Consider the following 23936-nt stretch of genomic DNA (forward strand, 5'->3'; position numbering starts at 1 on the left):
ATCGAAAGGTGGTGTGTGCCAATTGGTCCCATTTAAATTTATTTGAGATCTAACAACTACTTTTCGAGTTATAATATCTAATATTGCGTTTTTACTTGACGCTTTTTTCGTCGACCTACGTTGTATTATACCGCAAAACTTTCTACTGGATGTACCGATTATGCTAATTCTTTTTTTGTTAGAAAGGGGATATCCGTAGTTTAGTACCATGATAAGGAAACCAGGATCTGATGATGGGATCCTAGAGAAATCGAGGGAAACTCTCGAAAATCCTCAAAAACTTTTTACTGGGTGTACCGATTTTGATAATTTTTAATTTAATCGAAAGCTGATGCTTATCTTGTGGTCACATATAAATTTTATCGGGATCTGATAACTAATTTTTGAGTAATCTTTGATAACGCGTAGTTGCTTGACTATTTTTTCGTCTATCTACGTTGTATTACTTGTCGATGTAATTGAAGTCGGTTTTTTTTTCGTTTGCGAGCAAACACAATTATGAAGTATCAGACTGTCCCATTGAGCCCAGTACGCCTTAGTGACAGCGCCAGTGGGTGCAACCTCACTCCAGATTGGTTTTACGTCACCCCGTTTCTTCCATGTGATGATGTGCCGAAGGTCGTCATCTCTTTCTTGAGCTTCCCTCATAGCATCACCCTCCCAGATACCCAAAGGACTTGTTCTTGTGAGCTTTAATGTTACTTCATTAGATTCTTGCTTAACACAATGTTTGCAGTCTTCCGGACACGGCCTTCGTGAGAGTGCATTGGCATTCCCATGCATCTTTCCGCTGCGGTGTTCCACCTGAAAGTCACACTCCTGATCCCGGGCAGGAGGCGAAGCCCTTTGCTTCTTCAGCTCCTCTATTTGTTCCTCTATCCTTTTCATCCGTGCTATCTGGGTCTTCTTCTGTGGACAGTTGAGCTGAAGATGGCCCCTGTCGCCGCACTTGTAGCACATGACTCCAGAACTTTTCTTCGTAGGAGCCTTAACTACCTTGACTTCCTCAGAAACCTCGCGGATCTTATGCCGTATGTCATGGCGAACAGCCTCGACCTCCAAAGCATGCGCCAATGCTTCCTTTAACGATGTATGGTGACGAAGCCTCACTGCAGCTCTGACCTCCAGGTCTTTGATTCCGTCGACAAATGCTTGAACAATATTCGTGTCTACCATCTTGGTGTCTGCTCCTGGGTGTGACTTCCTAACGAGTTTTTCGATTTCCAACGCCCATTGTTGTAGTCCTTCTCCTGGGCGTTGAACTCTGTCACGCAGTTGGGCACGGAACACGTGCTCCAGATGTCGATCCCCGTATCGGGATTCAAGTGCCTTCATCAAGTCTTGGAACCCATTTCCTGTATGTGGCAGTGCTTCCAGAACCGACAAAGCTTGCCCTCTGAGCGCAACAGTAAGAGCGGTCAGGCATTGCTCTTCCGTCCATCCGTTGGCAGTAGCAACAGTCTGGAATTGTCGACGATAAGCGTTCCACGAAGTAGTGCCGTCGTAGGGAGGCACTTTCACTCTTAGTCCTTGCGCCACTCCGGTACTTCCACTATACATCGCGACTCCCGTGGTTTCAAGGCGCACTACTTTCTTTTGTAGTTCAGCGAGGACGGTTTTCACATTTTCCACATCTAATCCTAACCTGGTAACTCGTTCTTCCACTACGTCGACATCTTTTCGAAGCTTAGTCACCGCGTCACTAACATCTTTTACAGCCCCAAGCGTTTTTTCTTGGAGCTCTTTTTGTTGCTCTTGTAATTCTTGCAAAGCACCACGAATTTCAGCCTTTTGTTGCTCTTGTGATTCTTGCAAAGCACCACGAATTTCAGCCTTTTGTTGCTCTTGTGATTTTTGCAAAGCACCACGAATTTCAGCCTTTTGCAGCTCCATTAATTTAATTAAACTTGCTAATTGAAGAGCCACTTGAGAGTCTGTAGAAGCTACGGGGTCAGCGGGCGGGGCTTGGTCCACGGTGGGCGGAGCTTGGTCCCCAGTAGGTGTGGCCTCCGTAACTCGTTGCGCCCTTGTCCTGACGCTCTTGACGTCCTTAAAGTCTTCTCTCGGAGTCAATGGCATCTCCAAATCTCACTTCCGACACCAGTTGTTACGTGTTAGGGTTCGAAGGATTTGGAGAGAAAGACCTGCTGACTCTTTTCAAGACTTTATTCACTAGCACTAGGTCCAACACAAAGCACTAGGTTCAAACACTAAGCACTAAGTTCAAACACTAAGCACTCGCAATGTCCTCAGTCGTAGCCAATGTCGTAGGTTTCGCTGGTACCACTCTTGATCACTATTTTTCACTCTTGAAGTCGCCTCGAAGATCGCTCAAACTGAACTGAACTCGCTCGCCTCCCTGCGGCTATTTATATCGGCCGACACGAGGCCCAGACCATTCTGGAAAGTTCGCGCATGTGCCCGGTTTTCGAGACTACACTTCTATAGAGTTCCACAGTTGTTCCTCTAACGCCATCTAGTATTGAGTAGAGTTTCATGCGGTCTCTGTCTTTGCGTGGTTTCAATGGTTGCCGCTAGATGGCGCTAGTTTCTTTGTGTGTCCTTAACAGTATTCGTAATCAGTAGAGCATAGTGGCTTTCCCTGACCCTTCCCTTATATGGGAAAAGAGCTATGCCCAGCTATGGAAAACTGTGGAACGCTACAGACTAAATCAATTGTAAAATTAAAAAGTTATAAATGTTAAAGCCAATTACTGAAGTAAAAGTTAAAAGCTAAACAACTATATAAAGAATTTTTAAAATGTTATTCTTTTCTCTTAATTAAATAAAGAAGTATAATTAAATAAGTTAGAAGAGCTAAAGATGCCAGTACAGTGTCATAAATATAATCACTTGATCATTAACTGCGTACTTACATCCTGCAGCGTGGCAATCAATGTGGAATCCTACAAACAGATATCTATTGAATTATTTGCTTGTTAGAATTCTGTTCGATGTCGTTTATACGACATTTAAAGGAAAATACTTTTTAATAGATTTAAATGATATTGAATATCTATATATATATAAAAATATATGTATTATATATTCTATTTTGATTAAAACTTATCAAATTTAATTATAGAAACAATGAATTGTAAGACAGGTGCGCCATTTGCAATTTAATTATGTTCAATGTGACCATCAGTATTGAGTTTGCGATAACTTAAATTGTAATACTTACGTTTAATGTAATTAATGTCTATTGTAAACTTGTTTGTGGTTCCAATAAATTAAAAAAAAAATGAATGTTTGTCTGTATGTCCTTTATAGAATCGTAAACTATGCATTTGATCATGTCATGATCTTCAGCAAAGTGTTGTGCATGAGCCCAAGAAGGTTTCTGAGTTGGTTCGACCAAAAATAAAATAAAAAAGGCGTAGCAAAGCGCGCAGGGTACAGCTAGTAATACAATAAAAATAAACGACGCAAGTAATAGGAGTACAATGGGCAGCCTTGTGAGTTATGACATAGAAAGTTTCTTTCTTCAAGTAATTGTTCGGTGATTTTTTTTTTTTTTGGGAAAATACTACAATTTTTTTTATTTATCTTTTCAAAGGGGTAATGTCGTCAGCATTCTTTGCAAGGTTCCACCGGACATAATATTAGGCGATTAACGACGCGTTAGCGCAACGGTCACAGTACTGGCGTATAGCTGACGCGCTGGTGGTTGCGGCTTCGATTCTCACACATGATATACATTTGTATTGGCCATACTGGTGTTTGACGTGGTCTGGGCCTAGCTATGTGTATGTGTTTTGGGATCCCCGACACAGGAGTAAATTTTAGTGGGGGCCGTTGAGTGTGCGGCGTTTATTATTTTTAAGTTATCCATTAGGTTTAAATATGTATCATACCTACTTACAATGAAAAACTCAGGTGAAAAAATCTTTTTACCTGTTAAAAACAATTTTCTCGCCATTATTCTCTGCAGAGTATATTTCGAATCGGTGGTAGCTTCATATTACCTAATTTAACCTTATTTATTAAAACTAATTTAATTTTTAAAATGACAAAGGAAAACTTTATTGAAGCCTACTTGAAAAAAGTAATTATTGCTTTTGGTTCTAAAACACAATTGACTAAAACTCAAGTTTTAACGCAATAGAGATAATATTAGGTTAATAATGACTGTGACTTCAATTTTTTTTCGCGAATTTCTAACATTAAATCCAACAGTACACGACACTCGATTCAACGATTTCTCCTAACTGGCTTTTAAATTATTTACTCCTTGACACGCGTCCTACTTATTTATGGGTATTGCTACATATTTACACTGATCGGTATGCGTTCGCCATCTTTTATATACATATAAATACCCATAGCGTGGTTGCCACACTCACATAGTGAAATATATGCACTTCTATAAATGGGAATATCATTTGTTATATATAACAGGCACAGGGTTGTTTGTAATAGTGTTTAGAGGTAAAATAAATTTATGTATGTCTTGTAGTAATCTGTAGAGTTGATTTGAGCCCAAGAGGGTTTTAGTTATTCTCTGTGACTTCTTGCACTGTTTGCCTCGCTATATGAAACACTTACTCATGACCATGGAAGAAATCTCTTTCAGAGATAAGTCCACCTTAACCATAACCTTACTATAATTTTATGTTTCTATATGTATTTTTGAGTGCAATAAAATATATAATTATGACGTAGTGGTTTAGAAACATCTAGTATATAATTGTTACTTTATTTCTAGACCTTTTTTTCTTTGGAATATGGACAAAAGTGTCGGGTAAAGTATTTATTATTAATTTTGACATACTTTAAAATACATTATTTTCTTCAGTAATCATCAGTATATTAACATCACTGGTTTGTGGGTTTTGCGCTGGCGGTTGCGGTTTGATTGCCGCACTTGACAAACCTTTGTTTTGGCCATACAGATGTTTGCTGTGGTCTGGGTGTTTGTGCAGTCCTTGCCCGCCGTACCTCGGAGAGAACGTTAAGCCGTCGGTTGCGGTTGTTATCATGTACACCTGATAGCGATTAGCTGTTACTTATAGTAGGGAATATATCCACCAACCCGCATTGCAGCAGTGTGGTGGATTAGGCTCTGATCTTTCTCCTACATGGGGAAAGAGGCCTATGCCCAGCTGTGGAATGTTATAGGCTGAAGCGTATGTATATTAACGAAGCTTGCAGTTTTGTAGCATAAAACGTTGAGTAAATCATTTTTTACTTTAAGTATGAATTTCAAAAATTAAAAACAAAAGTTACACATTATTTGTGTACTTGCAAATATAAAAAAAAAATTAGCGTACAAAGAAATATTTAAACGTTAAAATCAAACATAAACATCTGCACAGCAGCAAACATAATTACTATTTACATAATTTGATTACATAGTCTTTATTGCACACGAGTATTGAACCATACACGTAATTACACAAAATTGAAAATTGTTATATTTTTCTTTAATGAAAAGATCAAGAAAACCAAAACTCCAGCGTCCATTCTTTCATCCCATACTGGTTTTGAGTTGAATTAAAATATTACTTACGTATTAAAAAAAAATGCAAAATACTGCATTCATTGACCTATTACACTTTTTTATATAACTACTCGTATATCACCTTTTCACGTCAAAACTACTGAACACACCAACGAATTCGCAAGCAGATGGTAGTTTAAAAATAAAATGGGACAACCTTATATTAACAGCGAGCCTTACGATCTCATACAGGCAACATTATCTTACCTAAAGTCAATATTTTATCTCAGGATATAAATACCTAATGACTGCCAAAATTATAAAATTGATTGTAGCGTCAGTAGTAAATAAAAGCAAAAGCTAATGTACCACTCTACCTGAACCAAAATTTATCAGGTCCAGGTCTGACATTGAAAATATTTTAATTTTATTTTTTACGGTGAATACTATGTAGATTTTTCATTTTTGTCTGTTTTGTCGTAACATAGCCATGTGTGACGTTGTAACTACGAAATCAATACGATTGAGAAATATAAATAAATAGTAACTGCAGATTTTTTGAGAAATGCTTTTGAGGAGACTACTTGACTTACGAAATTTTTAATTTTTATCCAGTTCATGATTCGAGGATAATAGTCCGAAATCCTGGATACGTTGTACTCCAAAATTCAGTACGATTTCTTTAGATAAAGATTAAAACTTATTATAGACTAATATTGCCAATAACATTGCGGGTAAAGTTAGTCAATAATAAGTTAAGTTAAATTTAGTTATAAAGGTGCACCCACACGTTCCCAATGACCTTGCGCGACCTACGATGTTCTCATCGCGTTAACCATCAAATCGTGAGTGTAGCAACGCTTGAACACATAACTTATGATCGCTCATATAATTATCACAACAAACGATTTGTATAATTCGCTAGGTTTTTTTTTCATTTTTTTTTTCGTGTCTTTTGATGAATTGTAGTGTGCACATGTTATGGAGTATTAATTTAACGAGTTTGAAGAGTTACGAAAAGTGTTATCGAGTGAGCCGAACGGAGCAAGTGAGAGAGGTGTGAGCGCACATTTTCTTTCTCTCTTTCTTTCATAGCCAGTTACGTTTCGTATATCTAAAACACAGTACAGGTCTATTATAAATAGCAGAAGTTTTATTTCCGTCGTGTGGTCTAAAGCACATAGGTACTCGTTTTTTTTTTGGTATTTAATACTTTTCTTCTAGTACGTAATTAAACCGATTACTTGTAATTTTAGAGTTATCCCTAATGTGTGTATACTAAACTTGTCGTTGTAAATTCAAGTCAATTTTTTTTTTGAAAAAATTACAATTATAAAGTGAATTTCTAATGTTTATCCGGATTTTACTCATTATAACGAAGTAACTTTTTCGGATTTTGTCGTGGTTTATCGCTGTAAAGTATCCAAAATATCGGGCATATAAGAAACTTAATAAACCGCGATAAAATTCGAAAAAGCTGTTTCATTTTATAAAGTGAGTTATTACTACAACAAATCCGTAATATATTTAAGCGATTGAATAATAATTAGTAAGCAGGATCGATTACGAAATATTTTTGCCATGCCCATTACTATAACTTTATGAGATTTGCAGTAGCTATCGTCCAGTTACATAGACCCTTACTTGCAAGATAAGAAGTTAGTCAAATGCTAAATTATATTGAAACAACATAATTGAAGTTCTTGTAATTTTGTACGTCGACCTCCTCAGAATGGTTATTTTGCATTGCGTTCCTATAAAGATTGTGTAACTGACAAGTAAATTGCGACATGTTCGAACGTGATTAATTTATAATTAAATCGATATGGTTATCAATAAGTGCTTTGGACACGTCTTTAGAGGCAGTTTGGTTTTGAGAATCTTATAGAAGTAGCTTATACGAGTAGCCTTCACAGGTAAATGAGGTATCCAACACAAAAAGAATTTTTCAATTCGAACGAGTAATTCCTGAGATTTCAGTTCTCGTTCTGAGATTAGCGCGTTTATACAAAGAAATAGTCAAGCAAACTTAGCTTTAAAATTGGTATAGGTAATTGATACAATATTCTTTTGGTTATTTTTATGTCGCATTTCCAATAGTCAATAAATATTTTCTAGATTGTTAAACGTCCATAGCTTTGGGAAAGGTTGTTTGAAGTCAAACTTCGTTTCCACATACTCGACTTGAGGAGTAAGTTGGTGAATGCGTGACGAGAGTGTTAGGAAAAGAGTGATCGGGTTAGGCAGACGGAAGTTGAGAGGGAGATATAAGTTAGTGAAGTTAGAAAGAGAGAGTTACGTTTCGTAAGTTTTACTTCAGTCGTGTGGTCTAAAGCACACTCGCATACGGCTCACCTGATGGTAAGAGATTACCGCAGCCTATAGACGCCTGCAACACCAGAACCATCGCAAGCGCGTTGTTGACTCAATCCCCAATCCCCCCCCCCCCCGGAGCTCTGGTCACCTTACTCACCAACAGGAACACAATACTGCTTGAAAACAGTATTATTTAGCTGTGATCTTCTGTAAGGTTAAATTAATTGTTAAATAGCTCTAGTCATAGTTTAAGTTTGGGTACGTTTGGGTTTTTTGTTAGAAATGAAGATGGTTAAAATATTGTCTATTGTACCTTTTTTTGTTATAATAGCAGACCCTACAAGTTTTCAGTTAAGATTTAGGTTTAAAGCGCTTTCCCAAACACATTTATGCGAACGTGTGTTACCCAAATACATCTGCCAACGGGTCGTATAATTTAATGCAAGCATCACATACAAGAATGTACCTCCTGTAACCTCCTTTATAAATAGTTAAAATATCTACTTTGCTTGTATAGTCGTGTGTTCCTTCGACTTATAAATAGTTAAAGAACCTACTTCACCTGTGAAGTCAAGATAATGACCTATTGGACGAAGCTGAGACCCGTGTGAGGTTGTTTCCCATTTGTATTCATTCGGTAGCGCCTTACATCGCGATAGCTATACTGTCTCAATCGAGATTTCATTAGATACATCTTAAACACCTGGGTCTGTAGTGTGCATTTTTTTATTTTTTTTAGACAATTTTTCGTAAATAATCTCTTGCTTTTTCTGCTTAGCTGATTCTTCAAATAAGTTGACACTAATATTTCGAGGACAAATGAAATATCAGGTCATCAAAATAACACGAATGTGTTATTATTTCGTCGTAAACAAATTGCGCTGAAAATGTATTTCTATAGAACTGTTCAATAAATAAATATTATATATTTTATTATAACGATTATTTTTTATCGAATGCTCGAAAAATCACAAAATATATTAAAATTACAATAATAAACAACCCAAGTGTATCCTTTTTATATTGGCCATTGATTTATAACTTGTACTTGTATGGCTTAATTCGTAACATCATAGATCATCAGAAAAGTTTTATATTTAGATTTGAGTGATAAATTAAAAGTCAAAAATCTGGAACCCAATTATTTCATTTTATTTTTATTTTTTACTAGCTGACCCGGCGAACTTCGTATCGCCTAACACAAACTTTATCGTATGGTATTAAAGTTCAAATTGACTTTTAAGTATTATCACAAATCTTTTGTATGGGAGTATAGAAGTGTTGTTTTTAGACTTTTACAGAAAATTTAAATTTTTTTTTTTAGAATTTTTCTCTCCGTAAGAACCATCCTCGTACTTCAAGGAATATTTTAAAAAAAGAATTAGCGAAATCGGTCCAACCGTTCTCGAGTTTTGCGCTTAGCAACACATTCAGCGACTCATTTTTATATTATAGATTTTTACTAGGCACTGTGTAAAGGCTATCGTTTAATTTCTAAAATACATAACCTACAAGGATTTGTTAGTATGGTCCATTAATTACATGAGCTATTTTTCGATCAAGTTAGACCCCTCCCTCCCCTTAGGTGAGATTTAGTGAGATTTGCCTGGACCCCCCCCTCCCCTTACGTGGGATTGACGCTGAATATAATAGAGATTGACAGAAAATAATAATCTGTTCAAGTATACTATAGTTAATTTATTTAAATGAAATAAAATTCACAGCAACAACTAAATGATTTTAATAGCCATGAGATTTGTTTTAGCGGGCAAAATGAACACTCAAAATATATATATACTTTTTATATCTGTAATATTTTATATTTTTTGAAGTTAATATGAGATTTTCGATTATCCCTCCCTCGGCTTAAATGATACTTGGTGGGATTACATAGGACATCTCCCATCCATATGAGATCACCTGATTGTGTCATGTCCCCTATTTAGATTTTAGGCAAATAAGATGCCAAAACCCCACATTAATTCTGGTAAATCTGGCACAGGTCACATAATTGACTATCAAAGCCTAATGTATTCTGAATGACTAAGATAATTGCAGTACCTATGTGGTTAACTGGTTATACCGATCACGTCTCATTAACAGATCGTAGCGCATGTTCGTGTGTGCGGCCTTGCGTGCTAGCACGAGGTCCTGTCCGAGTTAGGTAATAAGTGACATCGGAGACACCATAAGTAGATTAGCATTAACATGAGATTTGTTATTTAATGTTTATATAAGAATATAAATTTATTTTATTGTGATGTATTCTAATTTCTATAACAATTATTTGTACACTTCCTAACCGCTTTTCTATGCGCTGTCCTATACCCAAAGGTTGTCTGGAAGAAATCGCTCTTTTAGCGATAAGACCGCCTTTGTACATCTTCCTCTAATTATACTACTTTTGTTTGTATCTTTTAATGGTGTGCAATAAAGAATATTATTATTATTTAAAAGAGACTGCAGAAATCAATTCACTGCAGAATCTACGTTTCGAGTTGGCGGTAACTTAATTTTTAACTATCATTACATAATCGTATAAAACAAAGTCGCTTCCCGCTGTCTGTATATCTTTAAAACTACGCAAAGGATTTTGAAGCGGTTTTCTTTAGTTAATAGAGTGATTCCAGAGGAAGGTTTATATGTATAATACATGCATAATATAATAGTGGAACACTGATAGTTTTTGCAACCGTGCGAAGTTCAGTTCATGGGCAAAACAGATGAGTTCACGCTATTTTTGGCGTAAACTTGTGGAGGCCTATGTCCAGCAGTGGACTGTGATAGGCTGTAATGATGAAGTTCAGTTCAGTTCAGCCTATTGCAATCCAATACTGGTTATTATTATTCCCGGATCGGGTCGCTAGTAATTAGTTAATTGAAACTAATATTATTTTAATTTTTAAAATAACGTTTCAAAATTAATTTCAAGCCTACTTGAATAAAGTCATTTTTGATTTTGAATTAATATGTCTAAATTAGTTTTGATAATGATGTCTTCCAATTACAGGTCACAAATAACTAATTGTTTTTTTTTTTTTATTAAATCAATTGTCTTGAAGTCCGGTAACGAATTAGTATCCTTATACGTATCCAAAAAGCTGAAGACACACTATCGGAAAACGCTAAAATTTAGACTTAGGACCTATTTCGACAACCGCTGAAAATGTTTATCTTGTCTATGAGTTACTGCTAGGGTTTATTAGCCTGAAGTAAAATAGATGCTTAAGATCTTATCATAACTTTCGTCTGATGGATACCGTTATACGTCAGATATCGTTATCAGCTATCGGTGAAACAAGACACTACTTTTGAGGTAGGACTCAGCCTACTATACCTGCTCAAAGTATTGAGCTGCCCGACTGGGGTAGTACCTCCCTTAGACGACCTTGCAGAAGATCTAAATCTCTTTTTTATCTGTAAATAACACTGTTTTCTAGCAGTGTTGTGTTCTTGTGGGTGATTAATGTGACCAGAGCTCTTGGCGATGGGGTCGGCAACGTCTTGCGATTCTTTTGGTCTTGCAGACGTCTATAGGCTGCGGCGATCGCTTACCATCAGGTGAACCGTAAGCTTGTTTGCCGATTAGTAGAAAAAAAAACGACTAATGCACATATTAAATCATAAATTCGACGAATAAAGTGCTATATGCTAGACAAATTAAAACGTACGGAGGTGTCAAAAAGATTGTGACATGTTTATGTCACAACATATTTGTCAATAATTTTACAACTTTATCCAAATCGATAATTAAATTGCGTTTATCACTCGCGGTGATTCTGTGTAATGTGTTTCGAGCTTAAGATTATTTTGAATTATTACTCGTTGAACCGTGGGCGTTAAATCACTATATAATTGAAACGTAATTATTAGTGACGGCAGAGGCTATCGCCATTAACATACCATAAGAACTCGAAACTATTAACGTTTTTATGCTACCCTGTGAGTCCGAAAACACGTTATTATTATCGACCTACCATGCGTTTGGTTGACTAGCCGAGGTGGTTTAAAAATAACCGACTAACTGGCTAAAAAATGGCTTAGCTATAGCTAGCCAGTTCTAATTGTACTGATGACGGTAATTGAAGACATTTATTAGCAAGTAAAAGGTTGCGATATATACAGACTCACAGTAAAAAGGAAAAAAAAATAATAGATGACGCTGTAGATCGGACGCTTGTCATAGAACCAATAGATGGCGTTAGAAACTAAATTTAGGAAATCGGCGGTCGACGGCGATAAGGTCGGCAACGCGCTTGCGATGCTTCTGGTGTTGCAGGGTTTAATAATTATATTTCACCTAAAAAACGTAAATATTTTACCGGTCATCGATATTATAATGTGATCTCATTATTTGTAATAGATATCTTAAACTGTGCGACGCCCTTCACTGCACGACCTTTAAATATCAGGGCTGCGTTGCCTTAAGCGTATTTTCTTTACAAACTTAACTTTACTAAAAACGACTCGCTAAGGTACATTGCACAATTGTATACAGGTCTCTGAACCGACTTTCAGAGACAGGCTAGTTTTACGTATGACATTCATCATTCATTCATCATTCATTACAGCCTATACAGTCCACTGCTGGACATAGGCCTCCACAAGTTTACGCCAAAAATAACGTGAACTTATGCGCCTTGCCCATAGTCACCACGCTGGGCAGGCGGGTTGGTGACCGCAGGGCTGGCTTTGTCGCACCGAAGACGCTGCTGCCCGTCTTCGGCCTGTGTATTTCAAAGCCAGCAGTTGGATGGTTATCCCGCCACCCGGTCGGCTTTTTAAGTTCCAAGGTAGTAGCGGAACTGTGTTATCCTTTAGTCGCCTCTTACGACACCCACGGGAAGAGAGGAGGTGGCTATATTCTTTAGTACCGCAGCCACACAGTACTGCCACACAGGTATGACATACATATAGCATATTAGTAACTCACAATTTGTCTGAAAACTTTATCACGATTAGCCTGTAGTATCCCACTGCTGGCCATGGGCCTCATAGGTATAAAGTATAGTAAGTTGTAACTTGTCGGCGCAGATAACAAATAATAATAACCGCAATTTCGGAATAAAAGTAATCTTTACGTGTAATATTAGATATGTTATTTTCGATCCCCAATCTAATAAACTCGTATGTACCAAGCTTAGCTCATTTGGCTTAATTGTTTTTGTGTAAGACTAACATAAACTTACATCCATCATCATCACATCTAAATAGTCTTTATACACAAAAACCACACAAACACACACACTCACACAGGTTATTACTAACAATTTTCTTTTTCTTTTATTTAATTTTATTCTCTGTAAAACTTAGTTTGTTTCATCTTATAACTTTCTATTAAGGATGAGTGTGTTAAGAAAGAGTGACTCCTTCTGGCACAGGACCTTATTGCACTCAAAAGAAGAAGTCAACCTTTGTGTTATTATTGTAATGTGGTGGTTATTGATATATTATGTAAAAAAATAAAATGTTTATTTCATCATGAAATAAACATTTTTTTTATTTTTTTTTTATCTTGACAAACTTCCCCACTTATAATATTAGTTGTATAACAAGCTAAACATATTAACATTTGAAACTAAACCAATAAATTATATATTTAGGGCATTCAAATAAAGTCTCTATATTGGTAAAGAAGTGAAGTCGATTTAGTTTGCTTTGCGAAAGAGACATTAGCGGTAAATGTTTCCTAATATTAGTGGCATTTAAAGCTGGAATTCATATTTATGTTATGTTCACACGCCGTATATTACTTGGTTTATTTTTTTAATCAGCTGTCAATTTCGTAGACATATTGTGTATTAAATACCTAATGATTTTGTTTTGACTGACCCGTTGGCATAGTTGGCAGTGGCTGCGATTTCCACTCGACTCATAGGTTTGTAGCTGCTTTATGGGCTAGATTCCTGCCCCAAAGCGGGGGTATTTTTATGTACTGTTAGAACGGATTATTGAAAGCCCTTTTTAAACAATAATTATATAATTACGTACTAGAGTTTTTGGGAAAACCGCTTTTTCAACGACAATGATAGGGATTTATCCTCAGCGCCCGAAGGGGTTCGAACTGAGCATTAACCCTAACAAATTTAAGGTATAACAGTAGGTACATTATACGTACATATCACACATGAATGTTATTTTGATAATAACAAATAACGAAACCACTTCAAGTCAGTTAAGTTAGACGAACGGAGGAAATATTAATGTCCTTAGCAAGGCATGTTACATACACGTATGCTGTTACATACACGCTTGTTTCATACACATACATCTGATAATAATGATTACTCATTATGGGAAAAATAATTCTACAGTGATTGTCACCGGTTTGCCCTCAAGAGTTGCGGAGGTCGGGCGGCAGCTACGTGTTAATCATATCCGGACAAGAAAATGTGCTCGAGATGTTTAATTGCAATCGTGTGATAACGAGGTATCATTGGTCGAATTTATATTCATAATGACTATTGATAGGCCTTTTTTACAAGTGGGTCGGCAAACAAGCGTACGACTCACCTGATGGTACGCGATTACCGTAGCATATAAACGTCTGCAACACAGAAGCATCGCAAGCGCGTTGCCGACCCTATCCCCTATTCCTAGACATTCATTCCACTGCTTGAAAGCAGTGTTGTTTAGCTGTGATCTTCTATAAAGTCAAGGTATTAACCCAGTCGAACTGCTCCATATTTTCAGCAGAAAAAAATAATGTGAAAAATGTAAAATTCCTATTATTTATATGAAGACTCTATATAAGTAAATAACTTGTTAAAGCAAGACGAAATATTGACAAAGTTCCTTATTTAAACTGGGAATATGCCATACAAAAAAGATATAAATTACAAAAGCCTGTTTATCAAAGAGTGTAGGCTGTAAATAATAACATCGTAGCTCATTTCTGTAAGTAATCTTCATCGAAATTACAGAATAACATGGCAGGTACATCTGGAACCTGTTAGATTGGTCATTATACTTATAAATCAGATCAACAAAGGACATATTGGAATCTCGTCGGCCTTTTTCTAAACAGGTTTCATTAGAATCTACCTAAATGTTAACTTGATCGTATTTGTTATTTCGAATGGATCCTATGTGTATGAATTCTCAGGCTTAAAATCTTTTATTCCGGGCTGTGGTTTTGCCATATGGTGTGGTCACGTGTAGCGGGATGTTAATATAGATTTAAATATATCCATGTTTATATGTGGATAAATTTCCCATTGTATAAGTTGGAACTTTCTGCTGTCCCGTATTCCGCCACACAATGCAATACATACTCAGTATAATTAGGAGAAAGTGATACCATGTCTTCCTTTCATTATTCTTGGATCTACACACAAGTAGGTACGTACCTATGTATTGAAAGAAATATATATATTAATACGTGAAGCAAGAACTTTGTACCCCTTTTTACGGTAATTTCGCGGACGTAGAAGTATGAAATTTCGTACACTAGTTTGTGAAGAGGAGTGCAGAATGCTAATATTTTTTTTAACTATCCATAAAAAATATAATTAACAATAATAATTAAAAAAAAAACATTATAAACGCTACCGCATATATTTGACACACACACGCATATTATACTCTTTTGTTGATTGTCAAAGTTTGGAGTCGAATTGTTCTTTATTTTGATATTTTTTTTAATTTAATTTTTTAATTATGGTCGAATTTCAACCGCTGGGTGACCACTAGTGTAAATAGAACCGCGTACCTTTATAACTACTAATTCATTACAACTTGTGATTTGTGAAGTGACGATTCCAAAGTGCTTTTGAAGATCTGCGTTACTTAACAAATTAGGTAAAATAAATAAATCAGAAATAAAATAAAAAGTTTAAATGACATAATCAAACCTCTTTTGTCTTATTTTTTTTTTTTTTTTTTTTTTATTAGACCAAGCATATTCATAAGAAAAAGAATAATGTTGTAAATACGAGTATCGATTAATTATTTAATTTATAACATCACATCTGTCATTATTAAATATTAAAATATATGTTATAAATACCAAATAACGTATCATGATATCTGTACAAGATATTCAATTCGTATACATTGTAACATTCCATTATAATTATTAATGGAATGCTTTATCTGTGAATCAGATATTTATTGTAATTAGTTTTGATTACAACATTCAAAATTAACATTTAAACTTTAAGTTTACGTAAGCCATACGCAATAACAACCTATGATGCCTATCACAAAGGAAAATACACTTTCTGTGGGAAGAAAAACTAGGCTGCGATATTATAGTTATAGTAGGTAGGTATATGTATACTACCTACTAGCCTCTAGGCAACAAAAAAAAAGCAAAAAAAAATCTCTCACGGTCAGTTTTGGACTCACCATCGAAATAGAGAAAATAAGCTTTAGTTCGTAATTCGAATGCAATGTTGAAAATAATACGCCTCAGCGCTTGAAAATTAAAAGGTATATAAAAAAGGCATGGGCACTCAAGAGCTTATGGATGTTAAAATTTAAATAAAAAAAAAGCCTCTAGGCAAAATTTCATCCAGATCCGCTTAACCATTTCGGGGTAGTTTGGTAAAAATATACAGTCAATTTTGTCTGTTTAATTAAAAATTGTTTGATATTAATATTTTTGACTTGTCAACAATCAAAAAAAAAAACGTCAGCAAAAATAAGGTGCCAATCAAATATATCAGCAATCTCATAATATAATCAAATTTAAATATTTTTCAAATAATATTAATATGCGTTAACAATTTTATTGCTTAAATTTTTTATTAAACATGGCGAAGCACGGTTGTAAATTTTAATAAATAATATATTAGTTTCGACGTTTTTTACAATTTTACCATATTCTATATTTTTACTAGCTGATTCGGCAAACGTCGTCTTGCCGCTAAACGCTATTTAAAAATAGGGGTTGGTGGTAGAAGGATGAAAATTTAGTTTTGTATGTATTTTTCAACGCCAAATCATAATAAAATAAAGAATAAATAATTTATCTAAAAATTAAAAAAAAAGATTTAGGGGTGTACTACCCTTAATATTTAGGGGGGTAAAAAATAGATGTTGTTCGATTCTCAGACCTACCCGATATGCACACAAAATTTCATGAGAATCGGTCAAGCCGTTTCGGAGAAGTTTAACTACAAACACCGCGACACGATAATTTTATATATGTATAAGATTAATATAATACATTTGTGTGCTTCGAATAAAATATTTTTGTACCGATTCAAATGAGTGTTCAAACAGATTTATGATGAATATATAAGCCAATTCTCGGACACATATTTTACTGTGATGCGGAAATTTACATTAAATGTCAAAATCTCATGAATAATTACGTTTTATTGTTGAATTTTTTACATCTTTTATCTGTAACAAGAAACAGAAATTAGATTCTTAAACTTTACTAAAATTTATATAATTCACTAGCTGACCTTGCAAACGTTGTTTTGCCATATATATTATTAACCCCCTTAACCCCCCCTCCCGCCTTATAACTTAGGGGATGTGAAAAATAGATGTTAGCCGATTCTCAGATCTACCCGATATGCACACAAATTTCATAAAAATCGGTTCAGCCGTTTCGGAGGAGTATTGTAAGTGTAACTAACATTGTGACACGAGAATTTTATATATAAGAAAGTATAATTATAGTAATAGTACATTAAAATAATTAATAAAAAAATGATAGTAATCTTATATGTATACTCATATACTCATTCTGTCAGAATATGATCCTTCAATTGACACATTTGTACATCGGCCTCGGTAGCGCAGTAGGCAGCGCGTAAGTCTCATAATCTTAAGGTCGTGAGTTCGATCCTCACCCGGGGCATATCTTTTTGCTTTTTATTTATATTTTCTCCAATTAATTGTCATTAATTTTCGTAATAAATACGACCGAGCAACCAGTTTGTCACCTGTAGTCAATGTCGCAATAAATTCATTTTGTACGTGTCTATTTCGACAGAGTATGCTAATATTTCGCTTCTAAACAATACCAGTCGGCCTACATTTTAAACTACTTAGAATATTTGAATATACAAATAGTTATGAGAGCTTATTAAATACTTAAATAATTTAATGCATAATAATTTCATATAACATTTAAGTGATTAACGCCATCTATGAACCAATTGTGAAACTATTTCTCAAAATTGTATTATTTATGTAAATGTTTGTTTTGTTTTCAGATTATAAGCTGACAGTTGGTTGGAAAATTGTAAGTAAAATAATATTTTAGTACGATAAGTTATTCGTATTTCATTTTGTTTCGACACTTATACATAATTTTTATGCCAAATATCTTATCGATAGGCCATCTTTTAACGTACAATGTTTTTGGGCAATTTCGTAATATTAACAAAGATAAAACATTCAATGGACAAAGAAGTATAACTCTTATATTAAAGTACTTAAATCGCAATTTGCTTGTATTTATAAATTCGACAGCAAATATATTTCTGTTTTCATCTCTACCAAATTTAAAACCAGTACTTTGCGTTCTTCAATCTTGAGAATAAGGTTGTAATTTGTACTTCAATGTTTAGTAATAATTTTAAAATCGCTGTCGGTCAAACAATGAAGTTATGTAATATCTAAGGTCAAAATAAGGCCTCTGATGTTAAACAAGTGTATAATTATTGTATAAAGTTTCGGCCACACGTGCGAATAATTGCGAGCCCACGCCAATATTGATATGGATGAAATGTTTTTATTTTTATTTTTTTAATTTAAAAATTAACATTCACGGACTCGAAATGCCCATGCCTTTTGTTAAACATGCATACATTATTATAATACCACAGGCGATTTTTATTGCAACTACAAATCGACAGTCCTGTGACTGCCTAGTAAAACTAGGACGTGGTCCGACGCTGACGGTTTTTTTTTTGGTTTTTTTTCCTTATATTTACTGTTTGATGGAAAAGTATACACATCATTCATTCGTAATTTCTGAACATATTATTATTTTTCTTATCTGTGTCTATATTTACACTTATTTGCTAGTTATCATATATGTACATATGGATATGTGAATATAGATGAACCTGTTTCATTTATCAGGATTGAAACTAAGACTATGCAATTACCTTCAAACGCCCTCATAAGTTTTCGAAGCGAAGTATCTTTGATACACTCCCACAATTAATGCATTTAAGTTATGACTTTTCTATTGTGCTACCGACTTAAGTTACATTTGTTTTATTAGTCTTTATTATTAAATCATTCAAATTAAAGTGAGTTTTAATTAATCAAATTAGTTCAGACTAATAGCAAGTCCTAAACAGCTACTCACGTTTCAAAGTTTATTTTCAGTTTTATTTAGGTTTAAACATATTATAGACATAACTTTTTGATTAGCTGAATGCGATTTTTGTAAAGGCTTATTTTAAGTTTTAACTCCCTTCAACTTGCACCCTGTGACGTTCCCATGTAACCAAGCCTTATATGCAATCCTTCAAGCAACTTTAAGGGGCTACACTACCTCAGCTCGAATTCAGATTTCACCCGTACTAAATACACATGAGAATTGAGAGCGCTTGGTTGTTCATCGCGCGAATTATATGTATTTTCTCCCCACAAACATTATCAATAGTTATTTTTTAAATAACGCAACATATAAAGTATTCTTCATACTTATTTCAATTACCATGCTTAATCTCAAGTCCATAACTTATATATTTACTGAGATATTAAGGTTTTAATACAAAAATAGAAGTAACTTTGTGATTTTTTTGTATCGAGAAAATTTTATGGAATCGTGTTTTCGAAACATATGAAAGATAGTTTATGTCCTGAACTTTACCATACATAAATTTCAAACTTAAATATTCAGTAGTTTGGAAGATATGGACATCCTGCCGAGAGGAAAATAAGCAATTCGAGGTAGCATACACTCTTAATAACAGGTAGGTATTATATCAACATTCATTTTTAATGAATGCAATTATAGACATTTAATCCTAAATGGGTATTATCTTACAAAACTATATAAGATTTTAAATTAACATGGTCCTTTACATTACTAAAATTATTAAAAACGGGATTTTTATTAGGTTTTTTATTTTCATTTTGCGAAGCTCGATATTTCAACATCATCATGGTAAATATCCCGATAAAAATAATTTTAGCAAACCTAAATAGTTTTAATAATACGACACAAATGAAAATACACAACGTCATATTATGCACACTTTGACTTTACCTTAAATGATATAATTTCTAGATTTTTAGAGGAAAAGAACAGATGAGTAATTTAAAAATCGAAAATCCATTTCGAATTTTAATGTTATAATTTTCATATTTTTATGACAATAGAGGTAAAAAATACTTATTTTATTTTATTAAACATTATACATATTTACAATTCACAACTTAAGAACTAAAATATGAGAAGATAAGGTATAAGAGGGTAATTTATAGTTTCGTTACGACTGTTTATATGGATTACATTATGTCATGTATGTATGATGCCACATACATACAAAGACTTAATTTAGTAAAAGAATACTTGTTACTTCCAAAACCACAAGACGTTACGTCGTCACTAGTCAAGGCTTCGTTCTTAATCTAACTCAATTGCATATATTAGCACACTCGTGATGTTTTTATTGCAACATTTGATGACATTGAAGGTTCGTCGCATGGAATAAATATAAAAATGATTTTCAATATAATTACATTACGTGACATTTTTATCTTTACATACCTTAATAAATTCCAGTGCAATATTTTTCTTACAGCGATAACGCTGTTGTAGGTATTGAGATAAGAATGAATACATTTAATCTATTGTCTTAAAAATCACTCTAACTTTTATACACTTAGCGGGTTAAATGTAAAGAATAGTTACTATTATTATATCCGTTTAAGTATTATTATACAATAACCAAAGTGAAGTGAAGGCATATATTACGTAATTATGAAATATGAAGTTCTCGTAATTATCTTTTTGTTTTTAAGTATATGATAGTGAGTTAGTTTTTTATAGAAATGCTTATATGCCCGGAACAAGGACATCAGAGATAGATGTCCTTTTATTAATGAGTTGGGAAAATGTATTCTGGCTGACCCACTCTCAGACTTGGCCCGAATGTTATATAAGTTAGTGGATAAGAGAACTTAAGCTATTTATATGTAATAATCTAAGTCTGGCGACATAATCGCTCTTGCGATAAAGCCCTTAAATTTGATTTAAAAAAATGCGTATAGTTCAATTGTAGTATCAGTAGATCTTACTTATATTAATAGTACAATAGTAATATTAATATAAGTAACTACAGTAATCTCCCGAACTCATGAAAAGATGGTACTGAGTTGTAACCGCCAAAGTCGAAATAAATAGGTTCATAAAAATTCGAACACTACATTTGGCAGATAGACATAAGTCCCGGTGTTTCTGTTGAGTTACAAAATAAAGTGAAGTTGGTCACGTTTAAATCTTGAATGTAACACCTGTTAATGATAAAAATACAATAAATAAATATTCATACAAAAAAAAACTTTAAGCTTAACAAAACTTGTTAAGATCATATCTCTACAGGCATACAATGAATCACTCTTGACGTCACGGACTCGACCTTGTCGAGCGCAGTGTAGGCTGCATAGTGCACCCACATCTATTCTTTTACTAACAATACCTAATATTCTATTGAGTGGTAATGATAGACCTGTGTTACTTTTGTCAAGCTTTTTGTTTCTCAATAATTTGATGCTTAAAAATAAATACATAAATGAAATAATAAATTGATGCTACACACTCAACGGAGGATACTAAGATTACCTTCTATATCGGTGTCCGGAAACACACGATACACTAGCACTAACATCCAGACTCCGGCAAACCGCCAACTCAACATCTCCGCATAAGCCGGTACTGTGACCGTTACGCTAACGAGTTGTCAAACGCCTATAAAGTACATCTATACAAATATATAAAATTGAAGTGTCTGTTTGTAATATTCAAATAAACGCTTTTAACTAAATTCATATGTATGTATACACGCTACATATACCAAAATAATTTTTTTTATGATTTTTGTCTGTCGTTCTATCTGTTTGTTCCGGTTAATCTCTGAAACGGCTGGGCTGATTTTGACGGGACTTTTACTGGCAGATAACTGATGTAATAAAGAGAAACTTAGGCTACTTTTATTTTAGAATTTTTTATAACTGAACACATGACTCACACTGAACCATGACTTTCTTGTTAACAATTTCCACGCGGACGAAGTCGCGGGCACACCTAGTAAATAATACAATAAATCTTTGCTAGTTTGTTCTACATTGGCTTGAAAACGAGAATATTTTAAAGAATGTTATTTTGTATTAGTTTATTTTTAAAAAAACTTATAAGCCAAAAAAAAACGAATCATTCCTTTAGATCGATTTGAACTATTCTTGTTATGTTTGAATATCTAATTGACACATGTAGAATATACATACAGTATATGAAGTAATGGTTCACAAGGCCCCTAGCAATAATATCAACTTAACAGAAAAGTATTTATATTAAAGATACTTAAGTACATAAGCGCCCTGAGCAGGTGAAATCGCCGGAGCAACGGCCCTGGCAGTGTTGACGGACTTCAACCGTGAATAGGGGAGTTCACGAGCGGGGTCGAAGGGGAATCTAGTTCTAGAGGTCGTTTCAAAATATAATACAGATATTGAGTAGAATATCTTAGTTTATAAATGAAGTACACAAATAAATATCTGAACTTGTAGGAAAAAGAACTTTAGATTTCGGTCTTTTCACTTTTAACTTTAAATTTTGGTCTTATAAATGTAAGTTTTTACTTTTTACGTAGTCGGCTTTTCCATTTTTTAAATTTATGTATAACTTGTTTTTGAACGTTATATTATTAAAAAAAAAAAAAAATATTATTCTAAATACTTTAAAATAATTTAAAAAAAGAAACAAGTTTAACGAATAAATATGTATAAATAGATGAGACGATAGTTGTACTAAAAATTGATATGCAAGTCATGACAGTGACCGCACGGTCCCGACTCACGCTTAACGGAACTAAACTGTAGATATTATTTAAATTTTAATGGACAGCACGTGTCGCATATTGATTGCCGTTATAATTATTTCATTTATATAGTTCGTGGTCATAGCATCTTAACATCAATTCATATAAAATGCTATTTTTACGTCCAGGCAGACGCAGTATGGGACGTCCTCCGGCCCGTTGGACCGACGATCTACGTAAGATTGCCGGTGTAGGCTGGATGAGGATTGCGCAAAACCGGGATGTCTGGCGCGAACTTGGGGAGGCCTATGTCAGCAGTGGACTGCGATAGGCTGAACTGACTGACTGCTATTTTTATATCGGGGGCTATCCTTACTTAAAAGTACATATACTTAATGTTTATTTATTTATATAAATTTATATTTTCGATATAAAAAAAATTAAAGGGGTTTTTTAAGATAATATGACGTAATATTTGTTAGGGAGTCGTTAAAGTGTGACGTAGCGTGACGAAAGGCGGAGGACAGGGTCCAAAATGGTAACGTTTTGCGTGCGGTATTTTAAGAACAGCCCCTCAGTAGGCTTCAAAAGTTCTTTAAAACCATCGTTATACAAATTTATTTCAAAGTAATTTTATCAGTATTTTAGTTTTTAGCGAATTTTCGGAACATAATATAACAATATGAGTAAATTTCCCTCAAAATTAGAAAATACTCGATTTACCCACAGCGTTAATATGTTATTCAGAACATCGTTATTTTTATTTATCGGGCAAGTTATAAATTTATCAACCCAAGCTCTTATAATACGCAAATTATAAAAAAAAATAAAATAACAAAACACTAGCCATGATTACCATTGACCATGATTTGCCATGATGTTGAAGACTATTATTTTAATACTTGTTATCTTGTCTTGAGCACCTTTAATAAAATTTTGTATCTAAGTATGAAAATATAACAACGTGCCGGAAGGAGCCGTTTACTGCAATCATGTCGAGTTATGGCGTCGAGTTGTCTTCCACGAACGAGGAAGTCAGACTTTTTCAAAATTTATTGTTATTACGTAATAGACAATACAAATAATCAATTGAAGGTACTTTTATAAATAATAATTGTATCAAAGAACTATTTTTATATATTTTAGAGGTTATTTTTATTCCTCATTGCGAATATTTGAAATTTAGCCTGTCATCAAGTGTCCACAATATATTT

At 34.1% G+C, this 23936-nt stretch overlaps 1 protein-coding gene and 1 non-coding gene across 2 annotated transcripts in view; both read left to right on the forward strand.

The window, feature by feature from the left end:
• Nucleotides 1-23936, forward strand: part of LOC123664374 — a 117039-nt gene that overhangs the window by 32296 nt on the left and 60807 nt on the right. Inside the window, exon 2 of the mRNA XM_045598918.1 lies at nt 17935-17963. The gene's annotated coding sequence lies outside the window, so the exon portion shown is untranslated. The remainder of the gene's footprint in view (nt 1-17934; nt 17964-23936) is intronic.
• Nucleotides 17504-17576, forward strand: Trnam-cau. Its single transcript has one exon. It is a non-coding gene; the product is annotated as a tRNA-Met (tRNA).

The sequence above is a fragment of the Melitaea cinxia genome, chromosome 22 (genome assembly GCF_905220565.1).
Source record: "Melitaea cinxia chromosome 22, ilMelCinx1.1, whole genome shotgun sequence".
Lineage (NCBI taxonomy): Eukaryota > Metazoa > Arthropoda > Insecta > Lepidoptera > Nymphalidae > Melitaea > Melitaea cinxia.